Below are 22,033 nucleotides of genomic sequence, written 5' to 3' on the forward strand. Positions count from 1 at the left end.
TTACAAGTGTTCCTCTGATACGCGTCAAAACTTTTTCTCTTATAACTGCGCGAAAAGCATGTATTCTTGCTTAATACAACGAAACAAGCTGTTTTAGACCGAAACGAGCTAAATCACAACACATCGGTTTTACAAGTGTTCCTCTGATACGCGTCAAAACTTTTTCTCTTGTAACTGCGCGAAAAGCACACATTCTTGCTTAATACAGCGAAACAAGCTGTTTTAGACCGAAACGAGCTAAATCACAACACATCGGTTTTACAAGTGTTCCTCTGATACGCCTCAAAACTTTTTCTCTTATAACTGCGCGAAAAGCATGTATTCTTGCTTAATACAACGAAACAAGCTATTTTAGACCGAAACGAGCTAAATCACAACACATCGGTTTTACAAGTGTTCCTCTGATACGCGTCTAAACTTTTTCTCTTATAACTGCGCGAAAAGCATGTATTCGTGCTTAATACGACGAAACAAGCTGTTTTAGACCGAAACGAGTTAAATCTGAACATATCGGTTTTACAAGTGTCCCTGTGACACGCGTCAAAACTTTTTCTCTTATAACTGCGCGAAAAGCATGTATTCTTGCTTAATACAGCGAAACAAGCTGTTTTAGACCGAAACGAGCTAAATCACAACACATCGGTTTTACAAGTGTTCCTCTATTACGCGTCAAAACTTTTTTCTCTTATAACTGCGCGAAAAGCATGTATTCGTGCTTAGTTCAACGAAACAAGCTGTTTTAGACCGAAACGAGGTAAATCAGAACACATCGGTTTTACAAATGTTCCTCTGATACGCGTCAAAACTTTTTCTCTTATAACTGCGCGAAAAGCATGTATTCTTGCCTAATACAACGAAACAAGCTGTTTTAGACCGAAACGAGCTAAATCACAACACATCGGTTTTACAAGCGTTCCTCTGATACGCGTCAAAACTTTTTCTCTTGTAACTGCGCGAAAAGCACGTATTCTTGCTTAATACAGCGAAAGAAGCTGTTTTAGACCGAGATGAGCTAAATCTGAACACATCGATTTTACAAGTGTCTCTCTAATACGCGTCAAAAGTTTTTCTTCTATAACTGCGCGAAAAGCATGTATTCGTGCCTAAAACAAAGAAACAAGCTGTTTTATACCAAAACGAGCTAAATCTGAACACATCGGTTTTACTAGTGTCCCTGTGACACGCCTTTAAATCTTTTTCTCTTATAACTGCCCGAAAAGCATGTATTCTTGCTTAATGCAGCGAAACAAGCTGTTTTAGACCGAAACGAGCTAAATCACAACACATCGGTTTTACAAGTGTTCCTCTGATACGCGTCAAAACTTTTTCTCTTATAACTGCGCGAAAAGCATGTATTCGTTCTTAAATAAAACGAAACAAGCTGTTTTAGACCGAAACGAGCTGTATCTGAACGCATCGGTTTTACAAGTATCCACGTGATACTCGTCAACTTTTTCTCTTATAACTGCGCGAAAAGCATGTATTCGTGCTTAATACAACGAATCAAGCTGTTTTAGACCGAAACGAGCTGTATCTGTACGCATCGGTTTTACAAGTATCCACGTGATACTCGTCAAAACTTTTTCTCTTATAACTGCGCGAAAAGCTTAATACAGCGAAACAAGCTGTTTTAGACCGAAACGAGCTAAATCACAACACATCGGTTTTACAAGTGTTCCTCTGATACGCCTCAAAACTTTCTCTCTTATAACTGCGCGAAAAGCATGTATTCTTGCTTAATACAACGAAACAAGCTGTTTTAGACCGAAACGAGCTAAATCACAACACATCGGTTTTACAAGTGTTCCTCTGACACGCGTCTAAACTTTTTCTCTTATAACTGCGCGAAAAGCATGTATTCGTGCTTAATACGACGAAACAAGCTGTTTTAGACCGAAACGAGCTAAATCTGAACATATCGGTTTTACAAGTGTCCCTGTGACACGCGTCAAAACTTTTTCTCTTATAACTGCGCGAAAAGCATGTATTCTTGCCTAATACAGCGAAACAAGCTGTTTTAGACCGAAACGAGCTAAATCACAACACATCGGTTTTACAAGTGTTCCTCTATTACGCGTCAAAACTTTTCTCTCTTATAACTGCGCGAAAAGCATGTATTCGTGCTTAGTTCAACGAAACAAGCTGTTTTAGACCGAAACGAGGTAAATCAGAACACATCGGTTTTACAAGTGTTCCTCTGATACGCGTCAAGACTTTTTCTCTTATAACTGCGCGAAAAGCATGTATTCTTGCTTAATACAACGAAACAAGCTGTTTTAGACCGAAACGAGCTAAATCACAACACATCGGTTTTACAAGTGTTCCTCTGATACGCGTCAAAACTTTTTCTCTTGTAACTGCGCGAAAAGCACGTATTCTTGCTTAATACAGCGAAACAAGCTGTTTTAGACCGAAACGAGCTAAATCTGAACACATCGGTTTTACTAGTGTTCCTCTGATACGCGTCAAGACTTTTTCTCTTATAACTGCGCGAAAAGCATGTATTCTTGCTTAATACAGCGAAACAAGCTGTTTTAGACCGAAACGAGCTAAATCACAACACATCGGTTTTACAAGTGTTCCTCTGTTACGCGTCAAAACTTTTTTCTCTTATACCTGCGCGAAAAGCACGTATTCTTGCTTAATACAGCGAAACAAGCTGTTTTAGACCGAAACGAGCTAAATCTGAACACATCGGTTTTACAAGTGTCCCTGTGACACGCGTCAAAACTTTTTCTCTTATACCTGCGCGAAAAGCATGTATTCGTTCTTAATACAGCGAAAGAAGCTGTTTTAGACCGAAACGAGCTAAATCTGAACACATCGGTTTTACTAGTGTCCCTGTGACACGCCTTTAAATCTTTTTCTCTTATAACTGCGCGAAAAGCATGTATTCTTGCTTAATAGAGCGAAACAAGCTGTTTTAGACCGAAACGAGCTAAATCACAACACATCGGTTTTACAAGTGTTCCTCTGATACGCGTCTTGACTTTTTCTCTTATAACTGCGCGAAAAGCATGTATTCTTGCTTAATACAGCGAAACAAGCTGTTTTAGACCGAAACGAGCTAAATCACAAAACATCGGTTTTACAAGTGTTCCTCTGATACGCGTCAAAACGTTTTCTCTTATAACTGCGCGAAAAGCATGTATTCTTCTTAATACAACGAAACAAGCTGTTTTAGACCGAAACGAGCTAAATCACAACACATCGGTTTTACAAGTGTTCCTCTGATACGCGTCAAAACTTTTTCTCTAATAACTGCGCGAAAAGCATGTATTCTTGCTTAATACAACGAAACAAGCTGTTTTAGACCGAAACGAGCTAAATCACAACACATCGGTTTTACAAGTGTTCCTCTGATACGCGTCAAAACTTTTTTTCTTATAACTGCGCGAAAAGCATGTATTCGTGCTTAATACAACGAAACAAGCTGTTTTAGACCGAGATGAGCTAAATCTGAACACATCGATTTTACAAGTGTCTCTCTAATACGCGTCAAAAGTTTTTCTTCTATAACTGCGCGAAAAGCATGTATTCGTGCCTAAAACAAAGAAACAAGCTGTTTTATACCAAAACGAGCTAAATCTGAACATATCGGTTTTACTAGTGTCCCTGTGACACGCCTTTAAATCTTTTTCTCTTATAACTGCGCGAAAAGCATGTATTCTTGCTTAATACAGCGAAACAAGCTGTTTTAGACCGAAACGAGCTAAATCACAACACATCGGTTTTACAAGTGTTCCTCTGATACGCGTCAAAACTTTTTCTCTTATAACTGCGCGAAAAGCATGTATTCGTGCTTAAATAAAACGAAACAAGCTGTTTTAGACCGAAACGAGCTGTATCTGAACGCATCGGTTTTACAAGTATCCACGTGATACTCGTCAACTTTTTCTCTTATAACTGCGCGAAAAGCATGTATTCGTGCTTAATACAACGAATCAAGCTGTTTTAGACCGAAACGAGCTGTATCTGAACGCATCGGTTTTACAAGTATCCACGTGATACTCGTCAAAACTTTTTCTAATATAACTGCGCGAAAAGCATGTATTCTTGCTTAATACAGCGAAACAAGCTGTTTTAAACCGAAACGAGCTAAATCACAACACATCGGTTTTACAAGTGTTCCTCTGATACGCCTCAAAACTTTTTCTCTTATAACTGCGCGAAAAGCATGTATTCTTGCTTAATACAGCGAAACAAGCTGTTTTAGACCGAAACGAGCTAAATCACAACACATCGGTTTTACAAGTGTTCCTCTGATACGCGTCTAAACTTTTTCTCTTATAACTGCGCGAAAAGCATGTATTCGTGCTTAATACGACGAAACAAGCTGTTTTAGACCGAAACGAGCTAAATCACAACACATTGGTTTTACAAGTGTTCCTCTATTACGCGTCAAAACTTTTTTCTCTTATAACTGCGCGAAAAGCATGTATTCGTGCTTAGTTCAACGAAACAAGCTGTTTTAGACCGAAACGAGGTAAATCAGAACACATCGGTTTTACAAGTGTTCCTCTGATACGCGTCAAAACTTTTTCTCTTATAACTGCGCGAAAAGCATGTATTCTTGCTTAATACAACGAAACAAGCTGTTTTAGACCGAAACGAGCTAAATCACAACACATCGGTTTTACAAGTGTTCCTCTGATACGCGTCAAAACTTTTTCTCTTGTAACTGCGCGAAAAGCACATATTCTTGCTTAATACAGCGAAACAAGCTGTTTTAGACCGAAACGAGCTAAATCACAACACATCGGTTTTACAAGTGTTCCTCTGATACGCCTCAAAACTTTTTCTCTTATAACTGCGCGAAAAGCATGTATTCTTGCTTAATACAACGAAACAAGCTATTTTAGACCGAAACGAGCTAAATCACAACACATCGGTTTTACAAGTGTTCCTCTGATACGCGTCTAAACTTTTTCTCTTATAACTGCGCGAAAAGCATGTATTCGTGCTTAATACGACGAAACAAGCTGTTTTAGACCGAAACGAGTTAAATCTGAACATATCGGTTTTACAAGTGTCCCTGTGACACGCGTCAAAACTTTTTCTCTTATAACTGCGCGAAAAGCATGTATTCTTGCTTAATACAGCGAAACAAGCTGTTTTAGACCGAAACGAGCTAAATCACAACACATCGGTTTTACAAGTGTTCCTCTATTACGCGTCAAAACTTTTTTCTCTTATAACTGCGCGAAAAGCATGTATTCGTGCTTAGTTCAACGAAACAAGCTGTTTTAGACCGAAACGAGGTAAATCAGAACACATCGGTTTTACAAATGTTCCTCTGATACGCCTCAAAACTTTTTCTCTTATAACTGCGCGAAAAGCATGTATTCTTGCTTAATACAACGAAACAAGCTGTTTTAGACCGAAACGAGCTAAATCACAACACATCGGTTTTACAAGCGTTCCTCTGATACGCGTCAAAACTTTTTCTCTTGTAACTGCGCGAAAAGCACGTATTCTTGCTTAATACAGCGAAACAAGCTGTTTTAGACCGAAACGAGCTAAATCACAACACATCGGTTTTACAAGTGTTCCTCTGATACGCGTCAAAACTTTTTCTCTTATAACTGCGCGAAAAACATGTATTCGTTCTTAAATAAAACGAAACAAGCTGTTTTAGACCGAAACGAGCTGTATCTGAACGCATCGGTTTTACAAGTATCCACGTGATACTCGTCAACTTTTTCTCTTATAACTGCGCGAAAAGCATGTATTCGTGCTTAATACAACGAATCAAGCTGTTTTAGACCGAAACGAGCTGTATCTGTACGCATCGGTTTTACAAGTATCCACGTGATACTCGTCAAAACTTTTTCTCTTATAACTGCGCGAAGAGCATGTATTCTTGCTTAATACAGCGAAACAAGCTGTTTTAGACCGAAACGATCTAAATCACAACACATCGGTTTTACAAGTGTTCCTCTGATACGCGTCTAAACTTTTTCTCTTATAACTGCGCGAAAAGCATGTATTCGTGCTTAATACGACGAAACAAGCTGTTTTAGACCGAAACGAGCTAAATCACAACACATTGGTTTTACAAGTGTTCCTCTATTACGCGTCAAAACTTTTTTCTCTTATAACTGCGCGAAAAGCATGTATTCGTGCTTAGTTCAACGAAACAAGCTGTTTTAGACCGAAACGAGGTAAATCAGAACACATCGGTTTTACAAGTGTTCCTCTGATACGCGTCAAAACTTTTTCTCTTATAACTGCGCGAAAAGCATGTATTCTTGCTTAATACAACGAAACAAGCTGTTTTAGACCGAAACGAGCTAAATCACAACACATCGGTTTTACAAGTGTTCCTCTGATACGCGTCAAAACTTTTTCTCTTGTAACTGCGCGAAAAGCACGTATTCTTGCTTAATACAGCGAAACAAGCTGTTTTAGACCGAAACGAGCTAAATCACAACACATCGGTTTTACAAGTGTTCCTCTGATACGCCTCAAAACTTTCTCTCATAACTGCGCGAAAAGCATGTATTCTTGCTTAATACAACGAAACAAGCTGTTTTAGACCGAAACGAGCTAAATCACAACACATCGGTTTTACAAGTGTTCCTCTGATACGCGTCAAAACTTTTTCTCTTGTAGCTGCGCGAAAAGCACGTATTCTTGCTTAATACAGCGAAACAAGCTGTTTTAGACCGAAACGAGCTAAATCACAACACATCGGTTTTACAAGTGTTCCTCTGATACGCCTCAAAACTTTTTCTCTTATAACTGCGCGAAAAGCATGTATTCTTGCTTAATACAACGAAACAAGCTATTTTAGACCGAAACGAGCTAAATCACAACACATCGGTTTTACAAGTGTTCCTCTGATACGCGTCTAAACTTTTTCTCTCATAACTGCGCGAAAAGCATGTATTCGTGCTTAATACGACGAAACAAGTTGTTTTAGACCGAAACGAGTTAAATCTGAACATATCGGTTTTACAAGTGTCCCTGCGACACGCGTCAAATCTTTTTCTCTTATAACTGCGCGAAAAGCATGTATTCTTGCTTAATACAGCGAAACAAGGTGTTTTAGACCGAAACGAGCTAAATCACAACACATCGGTTTTACATGTGCTCCTCTATTACGCGTCAAAACTTTTTTCTCTTATAACTGCGCGAAAAGCATGTATTCGTGCTTAGTTCAACGAAACAAGCTGTTTTAGACCGAAACGAGGTAAATCAGAACACATCGGTTTTACAAGTGTTCCTCTGATACGCGTCAAAACTTTTTCTCTTATAACTGCGCGAAAAGCACGTATTCTTGCTTAATATAACGAAACAAGCTGTTTTAGACCGAAACGAGCTAAATCACAACACATCGGTTTTACAAGTGTTCCTCTGATACGCGTCAAAACTTTTTCTCTTGTAACTGCGCGAAAAGCACGTATTCTTGCTTAATACAGCGAAACAAGCTGTTTTAGACCGAGATGAGCTAAATCTGAACACATCGATTTTACAAGTGTCTCTCTAATACGCGTCAAAAGTTTTTCTTCTATAACTGCGCGAAAAGCATGTATTCGTGCCTAAAACAAAGAAACAAGCTGTTTTATACCAAAACGAGCTAAATCTGAACACATCGGTTTTACTAGTGTCCCTGTGACAGGCCTTTAAATTTTTTTCTCTTATAACTGCGCGAAAAGCATGTATTCTTGCTTAATACAGCGAAACAAGCTGTTTTAGACCGAAACGAGCTAAATCACAACACATCGGTTTTACAAGTGTTCCTCTGATACGCGTCAAAACTTTTTCTCTTATAACTGCGCGAAAAGCATGTATTCGTGCTTAAATAAAACGAAACAAGCTGTTTTAGACCGAAACGAGCTGTATCTGAACGCATCGGTTTTACAAGTATCCACGTGATACTCGTCAACTTTTTCTCTTATAACTGCGCGAAAAGCATGTATTCGTGCTTAATACAACGAATCAAGCTGTTTTAGACCGAAACGAGCTGTATCTGAACGCATCGGTTTTACAAGTATCCACGTGATACTCGTCAAAACTTTTTCTCTTATAACTGCGCGAAAAGCATGTATTCGTGCTTAAATAAAACGAAACAAGCTGTTTTAGACCGAAACGAGCTGTATCTGAACGCATCGGTTTTACAAGTATCCACGTGATACTCGTCAACTTTTTCTCTTATAACTGCGCGAAAAGCATGTATTCGTGCTTAATACAACGAATCAAGCTGTTTTAGACCGAAACGAGCTGTATCTGAACGCATCGGTTTTACAAGTATCCACGTGATACTCGTCAAAACTTTTTCTAATATAACTGCGCGAAAAGCATGTATTCTTGCTTAATACAGCGAAACAAGCTGTTTTAAACCGAAACGAGCTAAATCACAACACATCGGTTTTACAAGTGTTCCTCTGATACGCCTCAAAACTTTTTCTCTTATAACTGCGCGAAAAGCATGTATTCTTGCTTAATACAGCGAAACAAGCTGTTTTAGACCGAAACGAGCTAAATCACAACACATCGGTTTTACAAGTGTTCCTCTGATACGCGTCTAAACTTTTTCTCTTATAACTGCGCGAAAAGCATGTATTCGTGCTTAATACGACGAAACAAGCTGTTTTAGACCGAAACGAGCTAAATCACAACACATTGGTTTTACAAGTGTTCCTCTATTACGCGTCAAAACTTTTTTCTCTTATAACTGCGCGAAAAGCATGTATTCGTGCTTAGTTCAACGAAACAAGCTGTTTTAGACCGAAACGAGGTAAATCAGAACACATCGGTTTTACAAGTGTTCCTCTGATACGCGTCAAAACTTTTTCTCTTATAACTGCGCGAAAAGCATGTATTCTTGCTTAATACAACGAAACAAGCTGTTTTAGACCGAAACGAGCTAAATCACAACACATCGGTTTTACAAGTGTTCCTCTGATACGCGTCAAAACTTTTTCTCTTGTAACTGCGCGAAAAGCACATATTCTTGCTTAATACAGCGAAACAAGCTGTTTTAGACCGAAACGAGCTAAATCACAACACATCGGTTTTACAAGTGTTCCTCTGATACGCCTCAAAACTTTTTCTCTTATAACTGCGCGAAAAGCATGTATTCTTGCTTAATACAACGAAACAAGCTATTTTAGACCGAAACGAGCTAAATCACAACACATCGGTTTTACAAGTGTTCCTCTGATACGCGTCTAAACTTTTTCTCTTATAACTGCGCGAAAAGCATGTATTCGTGCTTAATACGACGAAACAAGCTGTTTTAGACCGAAACGAGCTAAATCACAACACATCGGTTTTACAAGTGTTCCTCTGATACGCGTCTAAACTTTTTCTCTTATAACTGCGCGAAAAGCATGTATTCGTGCTTAATACGACGAAACAAGCTGTTTTAGACCGAAACGAGCTAAATCACAACACATTGGTTTTACAAGTGTTCCTCTATTACGCGTCAAAACTTTTTTCTCTTATAACTGCGCGAAAAGCATGTATTCGTGCTTAGTTCAACGAAACAAGCTGTTTTAGACCGAAACGAGGTAAATCAGAACACATCGGTTTTACAAGTGTTCCTCTGATACGCGTCAAAACTTTTTCTCTTATAACTGCGCGAAAAGCATGCATTCTTGCTTAATACAACGAAACAAGCTGTTTTAGACCGAAACGAGCTAAATCACAACACATCGGTTTTACAAGTGTTCCTCTGATACGCGTCAAAACTTTTTCTCTTGTAACTGCGCGAAAAGCATGTATTCTTGCTTAATACAGCGAAACAAGCTGTTTTAGACCGAAACGAGCTAAATCACAACACATCGGTTTTACAAGTGTTCCTCTGATACGCCTCAAAACTTTCTCTCATAACTGCGCGAAAAGCATGTATTCTTGCTTAATACAACGAAACAAGCTGTTTTAGACCGAAACGAGCTAAATCACAACACATCGGTTTTACAAGTGTTCCTCTGATACGCGTCAAAACTTTTTCTCTTGTAGCTGCGCGAAAAGCACGTATTCTTGCTTAATACAGCGAAACAAGCTGTTTTAGACCGAAACGAGCTAAATCACAACACATCGGTTTTACAAGTGTTCCTCTGATACGCCTCAAAACTTTTTCTCTTATAACTGCGCGAAAAGCATGTATTCTTGCTTAATACAACGAAACAAGCTATTTTAGACCGAAACGAGCTAAATCACAACACATCGGTTTTACAAGTGTTCCTCTGATACGCGTCTAAACTTTTTCTCTCATAACTGCGCGAAAAGCATGTATTCGTGCTTAATACGACGAAACAAGTTGTTTTAGACCGAAACGAGTTAAATCTGAACATATCGGTTTTACAAGTGTCCCTGCGACACGCCTCAAATCTTTTTCTCTTATAACTGCGCGAAAAGCATGTATTCTTGCTTAATACAGCGAAACAAGGTGTTTTAGACCGAAACGAGCTAAATCACAACACATCGGTTTTACATGTGCTCCTCTATTACGCGTCAAAACTTTTTTCTCTTATAACTGCGCGAAAAGCATGTATTCGTGCTTAGTTCAACGAAACAAGCTGTTTTAGACCGAAACGAGGTAAATCAGAACACATCGGTTTTACAAGTGTTCCTCTGATACGCGTCAAAACTTTTTCTCTTATAACTGCGCGAAAAGCATGTATTCTTGCTTAATATAACGAAACAAGCTGTTTTAGACCGAAACGAGCTAAATCACAACACATCGGTTTTACAAGTGTTCCTCTGATACGCGTCAAAACTTTTTCTCTTGTAACTGCGCGAAAAGCACGTATTCTTGCTTAATACAGCGAAACAAGCTGTTTTAGACCGAGATGAGCTAAATCTGAACACATCGATTTTACAAGTGTCTCTCTAATACGCGTCAAAAGTTTTTCTTCTATAACTGCGCGAAAAGCATGTATTCGTGCCTAAAACAAAGAAACAAGCTGTTTTATACCAAAACGAGCTAAATCTGAACACATCGGTTTTACTAGTGTCCCTGTGACAGGCCTTTAAATTTTTTTCTCTTATAACTGCGCGAAAAGCATGTATTCTTGCTTAATACAGCGAAACAAGCTGTTTTAGACCGAAACGAGCTAAATCACAACACATCGGTTTTACAAGTGTTCCTCTGATACGCGTCAAAACTTTTTCTCTTATAACTGCGCGAAAAGCATGTATTCGTGCTTAAATAAAACGAAACAAGCTGTTTTAGACCGAAACGAGCTGTATCTGAACGCATCGGTTTTACAAGTATCCACGTGATACTCGTCAACTTTTTCTCTTATAACTGCGCGAAAAGCATGTATTCGTGCTTAATACAACGAATCAAGCTGTTTTAGACCGAAACGAGCTGTATCTGAACTTTTTCTCTTATAACTGCGCGAAAAGCATGTATTCTTGCTTAATACAGCGAAACAAGCTGTTTTAGACCGAAACGAGCTAAATCACAACACATCGGTTTTACAAGTGTTCCTCTGATACGCGTCTAAACTTTTTCTCTTATAACTGCGCGAAAAGCATGTATTCGTGCTTAATACGACGAAACAAGCTGTTTTAGACCGAAACGAGCTAAATCACAACACGTTGGTTTTACAAGTGTTCCTCTATTACGCGTCAAAACTTTTTTCTATTATAACTGCGCGAAAAGCATGTATTCGTGCTTAGTTCAACGAAACAAGCTGTTTTAGACCGAAACGAGGTAAATCAGAACACATCGGTTTTACAAGTGTTCCTCTGATACGCGTCAAAACTTTTTTTCTTATAACTGCGCGAAAAGCATGTATTCTTGCTTAATACAACGAAACAAGCTGTTTTAGACCGAAACGAGCTAAATTACAACACATCGGTTTTACAAGTGTTCCTCTGATACGCGTCAAAACTTTTTCTCTTGTAACTGCGCGAAAAGCACGTATTCTTGCTTAATACAGCGAAACAAGCTGTTTTAGACCGAAACGAGCTAAATCACAACACATCGGTTTTACAAGTGTTCCTCTGATACGCCTCAAAACTTTCTCTCTTATAACTGCGCGAAAAGCATGTATCCTTGCTTAATACAACGAAACAAGCTGTTTTAGACCGAAACGAGCTAAATCACAACACATCGGTTTTACAAGTGTTCCTCTGATACGCGTCTAAACTTTTTCTCTTATAACTGCGCGAAAAGCATGTATTCGTGCTTAATACGACGAAACAAGCTGTTTTAGACCGAAACGAGCTAAATCTGAACATATCGGTTTTACAAGTGTCCCTGTGACACGCGTCAAAACTTTTTCTCTTATAACTGCGCGAAAAGCATGTATTCTTGCTTAATACAGCGAAACAAGCTGTTTTAGACCGAAACGAGCTCAATCACAACACATCGGTTTTACAAGTGTTCCTCTATTACGCGTCAAAACTTTTTTCTCTTATAACTGCGCGCGAAAAGCATGTATTCGTGCTTAGTTCAACGAAACAAGCTGTTTTAGACCGAAACGAGGTAAATCAGAACACATCGGTTTTACAAGTGTTCCTCTGATACGCGTCAAAATTTTTCTCTTATAACTGCGCGAAAAGCATGTATTCTTGCTTAATACAACGAAACAAGCTGTTTTAGACCGAAACGAGCTAAATCACAACACATCGGTTTTACAAGTGTTCCTCTGATACGCGTCAAAACTTTTTCTCTTGTAACTGCGCGAAAAGCACGTATTCTTGCTTAATACAGCGAAACAAGCTGTTTTAAACCGAAACGAGCTAAATCTGAACACATCGGTTTTACTAGTGTCCCTGTGACACGCCTTTAAATCTTTTTCTCTTATAACTGCGCGAAAAGCATGTATTCTTGCTTAATACAGCGAAACAAGCTGTTTTAGACCGAAACGAGCTAAATCACAACACATCGGTTTTACAAGTGTTCCTCTGATACGCGTCAAAACTTTTTTCTCTTATAACTGCGCGAAAAGCATGTATTCGTGCTTAGTTCAACGAAACAAGCTGTTTTAGACCGAAACGAGCTAAATCACAACACATCAGTTTTACAAGTGTTCTTCTGATACGCGTCTTGACTTTTTCTCTTATAACTGCGAGAAAAGCATGTATTCTTGCTTAATACAGCGAAACAAGCTGTTTTAGACCGAAACGAGCTAAATCACAACACATCGGTTTTACAAGTGTTCCTCTGATACGCGTCAAAACTTTTTCTCTTATAACTGCGCGAAAAGCATGTATTCTTCTTAATACAACGAAACAAGCTGTTTTAGACCGAAACGAGCTAAATCACAACACATCGGTTTTACAAGTGTTCCTCTGATACGCGTCTAAACTTTTTCTCTAATAACTGCGCGAAAAGCATGTATTCTTGCTTAATACAACGAAACAAGCTGTTTTAGACCGAAACGAGCTAAATCACAACACATCGGTTTTACAAGTGTTCTTCTGATACGCGTCTTGACTTTTTCTCTTATAACTGCGCGAAAAGCATGTATTCTTGCTTAATACAGCGAAACAAGCTGTTTTAGACCGAAACGAGCTAAATCACAACACATCGGTTTTACAAGTGTTCCTCTGATACGCGTCAAAACTTTTTCTCTTATAACTGCGCGAAAAGCATGTATTCGTGCTTAAATAAAACGAAACAAGCTGTTTTAGACCGAAACGAGCTGTATCTTGACGCATCGGTTTTACAAGTATCCACGTGATACTCGTCAACTTTTTCTCTTATAACTGCGCGAAAAGCATGTATTCGTGCTTAATACAACGAATCAAGCTGTTTTAGACCGAAACGAGCTGTATCTGAACGCATCGGTTTTACAAGTATCCACGTGATACTCGTCAAAACTTTTTCTCTTATAACTGCGCGAAAAGCATGTATTCTTGCTTAATACAGCGAAACAAGCTGTTTTAGACCGAAACGAGCTAAATCACAACACATTGGTTTTACAAGTGTTCCTCTATTACGCGTCAAAACTTTTTTCTCTTATAACTGCGCGAAAAGCATGTATTCGTGCTTAGTTCAACGAAACAAGCTGGTTTAGACCGAAACAAGGTAAATCAGAACACATCGGTTTTACAAGTGTTCCTCTGATACGCGTCAAAACTTTTTCTCTTATAACTGCGCGAAAAGCATGTATTCTTGCTTAATACAACGAAACAAGCTGTTTTAGACCGAAACGAGCTAAATCACAACACATCGGTTTTACAAGTGTTCCTCTGATACGCGTCAAAACTTTTTCTCTTGTAACTGCGCGAAAAGCACGTATTCTTGCTTAATACAGCGAAACAAGCTGTTTTAGACCGAAACGAGCTAAATCACAACACATCGGTTTTACAAGTGTTCCTCTGATACGCGTCTAAACTTTTTCTCTTATAACTGCGCGAAAAGCATGTATTCTTGCTTAATACAGCGAAACAAGCTGTTTTAGACCGAAACGAGCTAAATCACAACACATCGGTTTTACAAGTGTTCCTCTATTACGCGTCAAAACTTTTTTCTCTTATAACTGCGCGAAAAGCATGTATTCGTGCTTAGTTCAACGAAACAAGCTGTTTTAGACCGAAACGAGGTAAATCAGAACACATCGGTTTTACAAGTGTTCCTCTGATACGCGTCAAAACTTTTTCTCTTATAACTGCGCGAAAATCATGTATTCTTGCTTAATACAACGAAACAAGCTGTTTTAGACCGAAACGAGCTAAATCACAACACATCGGTTTTACAAGTGTTCCTCTGATACGCGTCTAAACTTTTTCTCTTATAACTGCGCGAAAAGCATGTATTCGTGCTTAATACGACGAAACAAGCTGTTTTAGACCGAAACGAGCTAAATCACAACACGTTGGTTTTACAAGTGTTCCTCTATTACGCGTCAAAACTTTTTTCTATTATAACTGCGCGAAAAGCATGTATTCGTGCTTAGTTCAACGAAACAAGCTGTTTTAGACCGAAACGAGGTAAATCAGAACACATCGGTTTTACAAGTGTTCCTCTGATACGCGTCAAAACTTTTTTTCTTATAACTGCGCGAAAAGCATGTATTCTTGCTTAATACAACGAAACAAGCTGTTTTAGACCGAAACGAGCTAAATTACAACACATCGGTTTTACAAGTGTTCCTCTGATACGCGTCAAAACTTTTTCTCTTGTAACTGCGCGAAAAGCACGTATTCTTGCTTAATACAGCGAAACAAGCTGTTTTAGACCGAAACGAGCTAAATCACAACACATCGGTTTTACAAGTGTTCCTCTGATACGCCTCAAAACTTTCTCTCTTATAACTGCGCGAAAAGCATGTATTCTTGCTTAATACAACGAAACAAGCTGTTTTAGACCGAAACGAGCTAAATCACAACACATCGGTTTTACAAGTGTTCCTCTGATACGCGTCTAAACTTTTTCTCTTATAACTGCGCGAAAAGCATGTATTCGTGCTTAATACGACGAAACAAGCTGTTTTAGACCGAAACGAGCTAAATCTGAACATATCGGTTTTACAAGTGTCCCTGTGACACGCGTCAAAACTTTTTCTCTTATAACTGCGCGAAAAGCATGTATTCTTGCTTAATACAGCGAAACAAGCTGTTTTAGACCGAAACGAGCTCAATCACAACACATCGGTTTTACAAGTGTTCCTCTATTACGCGCCAAACTTTTTTCTCTTATAACTGCGCGCGAAAAGCATGTATTCGTGCTTAGTTCAACGAAACAAGCTGTTTTAGACCGAAACGAGGTAAATCAGAACACATCGGTTTTACAAGTGTTCCTCTGATACGCGTCAAAATTTTTCTCTTATAACTGCGCGAAAAGCATGTATTCTTGCTTAATACAACGAAACAAGCTGTTTTAGACCGAAACGAGCTAAATCACAACACATCGGTTTTACAAGTGTTCCTCTGATACGCGTCAAAACTTTTTCTCTTGTAACTGCGCGAAAAGCACGTATTCTTGCTTAATACAGCGAAACAAGCTGTTTTAAACCGAAACGAGCTAAATCTGAACACATCGGTTTTACTAGTGTCCCTGTGACACGCGTCACAACCTTTTCTCGTATAACTGCGCGGAAAGCATGTATTCTTGCTTAATACAAGGAAACAAGCTGTTTTAGACCGAAACGAGTTAAATCAAAACACATCGGTTTTACAAGTGTTCCTCTGATAAGCGTCAAAACTTTTTCTCTTATAACTGCGCGAAAAGCATGTATTCGTGCTTAGTTTAACGAAACAAGCTGTTTTAGACCGAAACGGGGTAAATCTGAACACATCGGTTTTACAAGTGTCCCTGTGACACGCCTTTAAAACTTTTTCTCTTATAACTGCGCGAAAAGCATGTATTCTTGCTTAATACAGCGAAACAAGCTGTTTTAGACCGAAACGAGCTAAATCACAACGCGTCGGTTTTACAAGTGTTCCTCTGTTACGCGTCAAAACTTTTTTCTCTTATAACTGCGCGAAAAGCACGTATTCTTGCTTAATACAGCGAAACAAGCTGTTTTAGACCGAAACGAGCTAAATATGAACACATCGGTTTTACAAGTGTCCCTGTGACACGCGTCAAAACTTTTTCTCTTATACCTGCGCGAAAAGCATGTATTCGTTCTTAATACAGCGAAACAAGCTGTTTTAGACCGAAACGAGCTAAATCACAACACATCGGTTTTACTAGTGTCCCTGTGACACGCCTTTAAATCTTTTTCTCTTATAACTGCGCGAAAAGCATGTATTCTTGCTTAATACAGCGAAACAAGCTGTTTTAGACCGAAACGAGCTAAATCACAACACATCGGTTTTACAAGTGTTCCTCTGATACGCGTCAAAACTTTTTTCTCTTATAACTGCGCGAAAAGCATGTATTCGTGCTTAGTTCAACGAAACAAGCTGTTTTAGACCGAAACGAGCTAAATCACAACACATCGGTTTTACAAGTGTTCTTCTGATACGCGTCTTGACTTTTTCTCTTATAACTGCGAGAAAAGCATGTATTCTTGCTTAATACAGCGAAACAAGCTGTTTTAGACCGAAACGAGCTAAATCACAACACATCGGTTTTACAAGTGTTCCTCTGATACGCGTCAAAACTTTTTCTCTTATAACTGCGCGAAAAGCATGTATTCTTCTTAATACAACGAAACAAGCTGTTTTAGACCGAAACGAGCTAAATCACAACACATCGGTTTTACAAGTGTTCCTCTGATACGCGTCAAAACTTTTTCTCTTGTAACTGCGCGAAAAGCACGTATTCTTGCTTAATACAGCGAAACAAGCTGTTTTAGACCGAGATGAGCTAAATCTGAACACATCGATTTTACAAGTGTCTCTCTAATATGCGTCAAAAGTTTTTCTTCTATAACTGCGCGAAAAGCATGTATTCGTGCCTAAAACAAAGAAACAAGCTGTTTTATACCAAAATGAGCTAAATCTGAACACATCGGTTTTACTAGTGTCCCTGTGACACGCCTTTAAATCTTTTTCTCTTATAACGGCGCGAAAAGCATGTATTCTTGCTTAATACAGCGAAACAAGCTGTTTTAGACCGAAACGAGCTAAATCACAACACATCGGTTTTACAAGTGTTCCTCTGATACGCGTCAAAACTTTTTCTCTTATAACTGCGCGAAAAGCATGTATTCGTGCTTAAATAAAACGAAACAAGCTGTTTTAGACCGAAACGAGCTGTATCTTGACGCATCGGTTTTACAAGTATCCACGTGATACTCGTCAACTTTTTCTCTTATAACTGCGCGAAAAGCATGTATTCGTGCTTAATACAACGAATCAAGCTGTTTTAGACCGAAACGAGCTGTATCTGAACGCATCGGTTTTACAAGTATCCACGTGATACTCGTCAAAACTTTTTCTCTTATAACTGCGCGAAAAGCATGTATTCTTGCTTAATACAGCGAAACAAGCTGTTTTAGACCGAAACGAGCTAAATCACAACACATTGGTTTTACAAGTGTTCCTCTATTACGCGTCAAAACTTTTTTCTCTTATAACTGCGCGAAAAGCATGTATTCGTGCTTAGTTCAACGAAACAAGCTGGTTTAGACCGAAACGAGGTAAATCAGAACACATCGGTTTTACAAGTGTTCCTCTGATACGCGTCAAAACTTTTTCTCTTATAACTGCGCGAAAAGCATGTATTCTTGCTTAATACAACGAAACAAGCTGTTTTAGACCGAAACGAGCTAAATCACAACACATCGGTTTTACAAGTGTTCCTCTGATACGCGTCAAAACTTTTTCTCTTGTAACTGCGCGAAAAGCACGTATTCTTGCTTAATACAGCGAAACAAGCTGTTTTAGACCGAAACGAGCTAAATCACAACACATCGGTTTTACAAGTGTTCCTCTGATACGCGTCTAAACTTTTTCTCTTATAACTGCGCGAAAAGCATGTATTCTTGCTTAATACAGCGAAACAAGCTGTTTTAGACCGAAACGAGCTAAATCACAACACATCGGTTTTACAAGTGTTCCTCTATTACGCGTCAAAACTTTTTTCTCTTATAACTGCGCGAAAAGCATGTATTCGTGCTTAGTTCAACGAAACAAGCTGTTTTAGACCGAAACGAGGTAAATCAGAACACATCGGTTTTACAAGTGTTCCTCTGATACGCGTCAAAACTTTTTCTCTTATAACTGCGCGAAAATCATGTATTCTTGCTTAATACAACGAAACAAGCTGTTTTAGACCGAAACGAGCTAAATCACAACACATCGGTTTTACAAGTGTTCCTCTGATACGCGTCTAAACTTTTTCTCTTATAACTGCGCGAAAAGCATGTATTCGTGCTTAATACGACGAAACAAGCTGTTTTAGACCGAAACGAGCTAAATCACAACACGTTGGTTTTACAAGTGTTCCTCTATTACGCGTCAAAACTTTTTTCTATTATAACTGCGCGAAAAGCATGTATTCGTGCTTAGTTCAACGAAACAAGCTGTTTTAGACCGAAACGAGGTAAATCAGAACACATCGGTTTTACAAGTGTTCCTCTGATACGCGTCAAAACTTTTTTTCTTATAACTGCGCGAAAAGCATGTATTCTTGCTTAATACAACGAAACAAGCTGTTTTAGACCGAAACGAGCTAAATTACAACACATCGGTTTTACAAGTGTTCCTCTGATACGCGTCAAAACTTTTTCTCTTGTAACTGCGCGAAAAGCACGTATTCTTGCTTAATACAGCGAAACAAGCTGTTTTAGACCGAAACGAGCTAAATCACAACACATCGGTTTTACAAGTGTTCCTCTGATACGCCTCAAAACTTTCTCTCTTATAACTGCGCGAAAAGCATGTATTCTTGCTTAATACAACGAAACAAGCTGTTTTAGACCGAAACGAGCTAAATCACAACACATCGGTTTTACAAGCGTTCCTCTGATACGCGTCTAAACTTTTTCTCTTATAACTGCGCGAAAAGCATGTATTCGTGCTTAATACGACGAAACAAGCTGTTTTAGACCGAAACGAGCTAAATCTGAACATATCGGTTTTACAAGTGTCCCTGTGACACGCGTCAAAACTTTTTCTCTTATAACTGCGCGAAAAGCATGTATTCTTGCTTAATACAGCGAAACAAGCTGTTTTAGACCGAAACGAGCTCAATCACAACACATCGGTTTTACAAGTGTTCCTCTATTACGCGCCAAACTTTTTTCTCTTATAACTGCGCGCGAAAAGCATGTATTCGTGCTTAGTTCAACGAAACAAGCTGTTTTAGACCGAAACGAGGTAAATCAGAACACATCGGTTTTACAAGTGTTCCTCTGATACGCGTCAAAATTTTTCTCTTATAACTGCGCGAAAAGCATGTATTCTTGCTTAATACAACGAAACAAGCTGTTTTAGACCGAAACGAGCTAAATCACAACACATCGGTTTTACAAGTGTTCCTCTGATACGCGTCAAAACTTTTTCTCTTGTAACTGCGCGAAAAGCACGTATTCTTGCTTAATACAGCGAAACAAGCTGTTTTAAACCGAAACGAGCTAAATCTGAACACATCGGTTTTACTAGTGTCCCTGTGACACGCGTCACAACCTTTTCTCGTATAACTGCGCGGAAAGCATGTATTCTTGCTTAATACAAGGAAACAAGCTGTTTTAGACCGAAACGAGTTAAATCAAAACACATCGGTTTTACAAGTGTTCCTCTGATAAGCGTCAAAACTTTTTCTCTTATAACTGCGCGAAAAGCATGTATTCGTGCTTAGTTTAACGAAACAAGCTGTTTTAGACCGAAACGGGGTAAATCTGAACACATCGGTTTTACAAGTGTCCCTGTGACACGCCTTTAAAACTTTTTCTCTTATAACTGCGCGAAAAGCATGTATTCTTGCTTAATACAGCGAAACAAGCTGTTTTAGACCGAAACGAGCTAAATCACAACGCGTCGGTTTTACAAGTGTTCCTCTGTTACGCGTCAAAACTTTTTTCTCTTATAACTGCGCGAAAAGCACGTATTCTTGCTTAATACAGCGAAACAAGCTGTTTTAGACCGAAACGAGCTAAATATGAACACATCGGTTTTACAAGTGTCCCTGTGACACGCGTCAAAACTTTTTCTCTTATACCTGCGCGAAAAGCATGTATTCGTTCTTAATACAGCGAAACAAGCTGTTTTAGACCGAAACGAGCTAAATCACAACACATCGGTTTTACTAGTGTCCCTGTGACACGCCTTTAAATCTTTTTCTCTTATAACTGCGCGAAAAGCATGTATTCTTGCTTAATACAGCGAAACAAGCTGTTTTAGACCGAAACGAGCTAAATCACAACACATCGGTTTTACAAGTGTTCCTCTGATACGCGTCAAAACTTTTTTCTCTTATAACTGCGCGAAAAGCATGTATTCGTGCTTAGTTCAACGAAACAAGCTGTTTTAGACCGAAACGAGCTAAATCACAACACATCGGTTTTACAAGTGTTCTTCTGATACGCGTCTTGACTTTTTCTCTTATAACTGCGAGAAAAGCATGTATTCTTGCTTAATACAGCGAAACAAGCTGTTTTAGACCGAAACGAGCTAAATCACAACACATCGGTTTTACAAGTGTTCCTCTGTTACGCGTCAAAACTTTTTCTCTTATAACTGCGCGAAAAGCATGTATTCTTCTTAATACAACGAAACAAGCTGTTTTAGACCGAAACGAGCTAAATCACAACACATCGGTTTTACAAGTGTTCCTCTGATACGCGTCTAAACTTTTTCTCTAATAACTGCGCGAAAAGCATGTATTCTTGCTTAATACAACGAAACAAGCTGTTTTAGACCGAAACGAGCTAAATCACAACACATCGGTTTTACAAGTGTTCTTCTGATACGCGTCTTGACTTTTTCTCTTATAACTGCGCGCAAAGCATGTATTCTTGCTTAATACAGCGAAACAAGCTGTTTTAGACCGAAACGAGCTAAATCACAACACATCGGTTTTACAAGTGTTCCTCTGATACGCGTCAAAACTTTTTCTCTTATAACTGCGCGAAAAGCATGTATTGTTCTTAAAACAACGTAACAAGTTGTTTTAGACCGAAACGAGCTAAATCACAACACATCGGTTTTACAAGTGTTCCTCTGATACGCGTCAAAACTTTTTCTCTTGTAACTGCGCGAAAAGCACGTATTCTTGCTTAATACAGCGAAACAAGCTGTTTTAGACCGAGATGAGCTTAATCTGAACACATCGATTTTACAAGTGTCTCTCTAATATGCGTCAAAAGTTTTTCTTCTATAACTGCGCGAAAAGCATGTATTCGTGCCTAAAACAAAGAAACAAGCTGTTTTATACCAAAACGAGCTAAATCTGAACACATCGGTTTTACTAGTGTCCCTGTGACACGCCTTTAAATCTTTTTCTCTTATAACTGCGCGAAAAGCATGTATTCTTGCTTAATACAGCGAAACAAGCTGTTTTAGACCGAAACGAGCTAAATCACAACACATCGGTTTTACAAGTGTTCCTCTGATACGCGTCAAAACTTTTTCTCTTATAACTGCGCGAAAAGCATGTATTCGTGCTTAAATAAAACGAAACAAGCTGTTTTAGACCGAAACGAGCTGTATCTTGACGCATCGGTTTTAC

Source organism: Amblyomma americanum, unplaced genomic scaffold (genome assembly GCF_052857255.1).
Source record: "Amblyomma americanum isolate KBUSLIRL-KWMA unplaced genomic scaffold, ASM5285725v1 scaffold_24, whole genome shotgun sequence".
In the NCBI taxonomy this organism is placed as follows: Eukaryota; Metazoa; Arthropoda; class Arachnida; order Ixodida; family Ixodidae; genus Amblyomma; species Amblyomma americanum.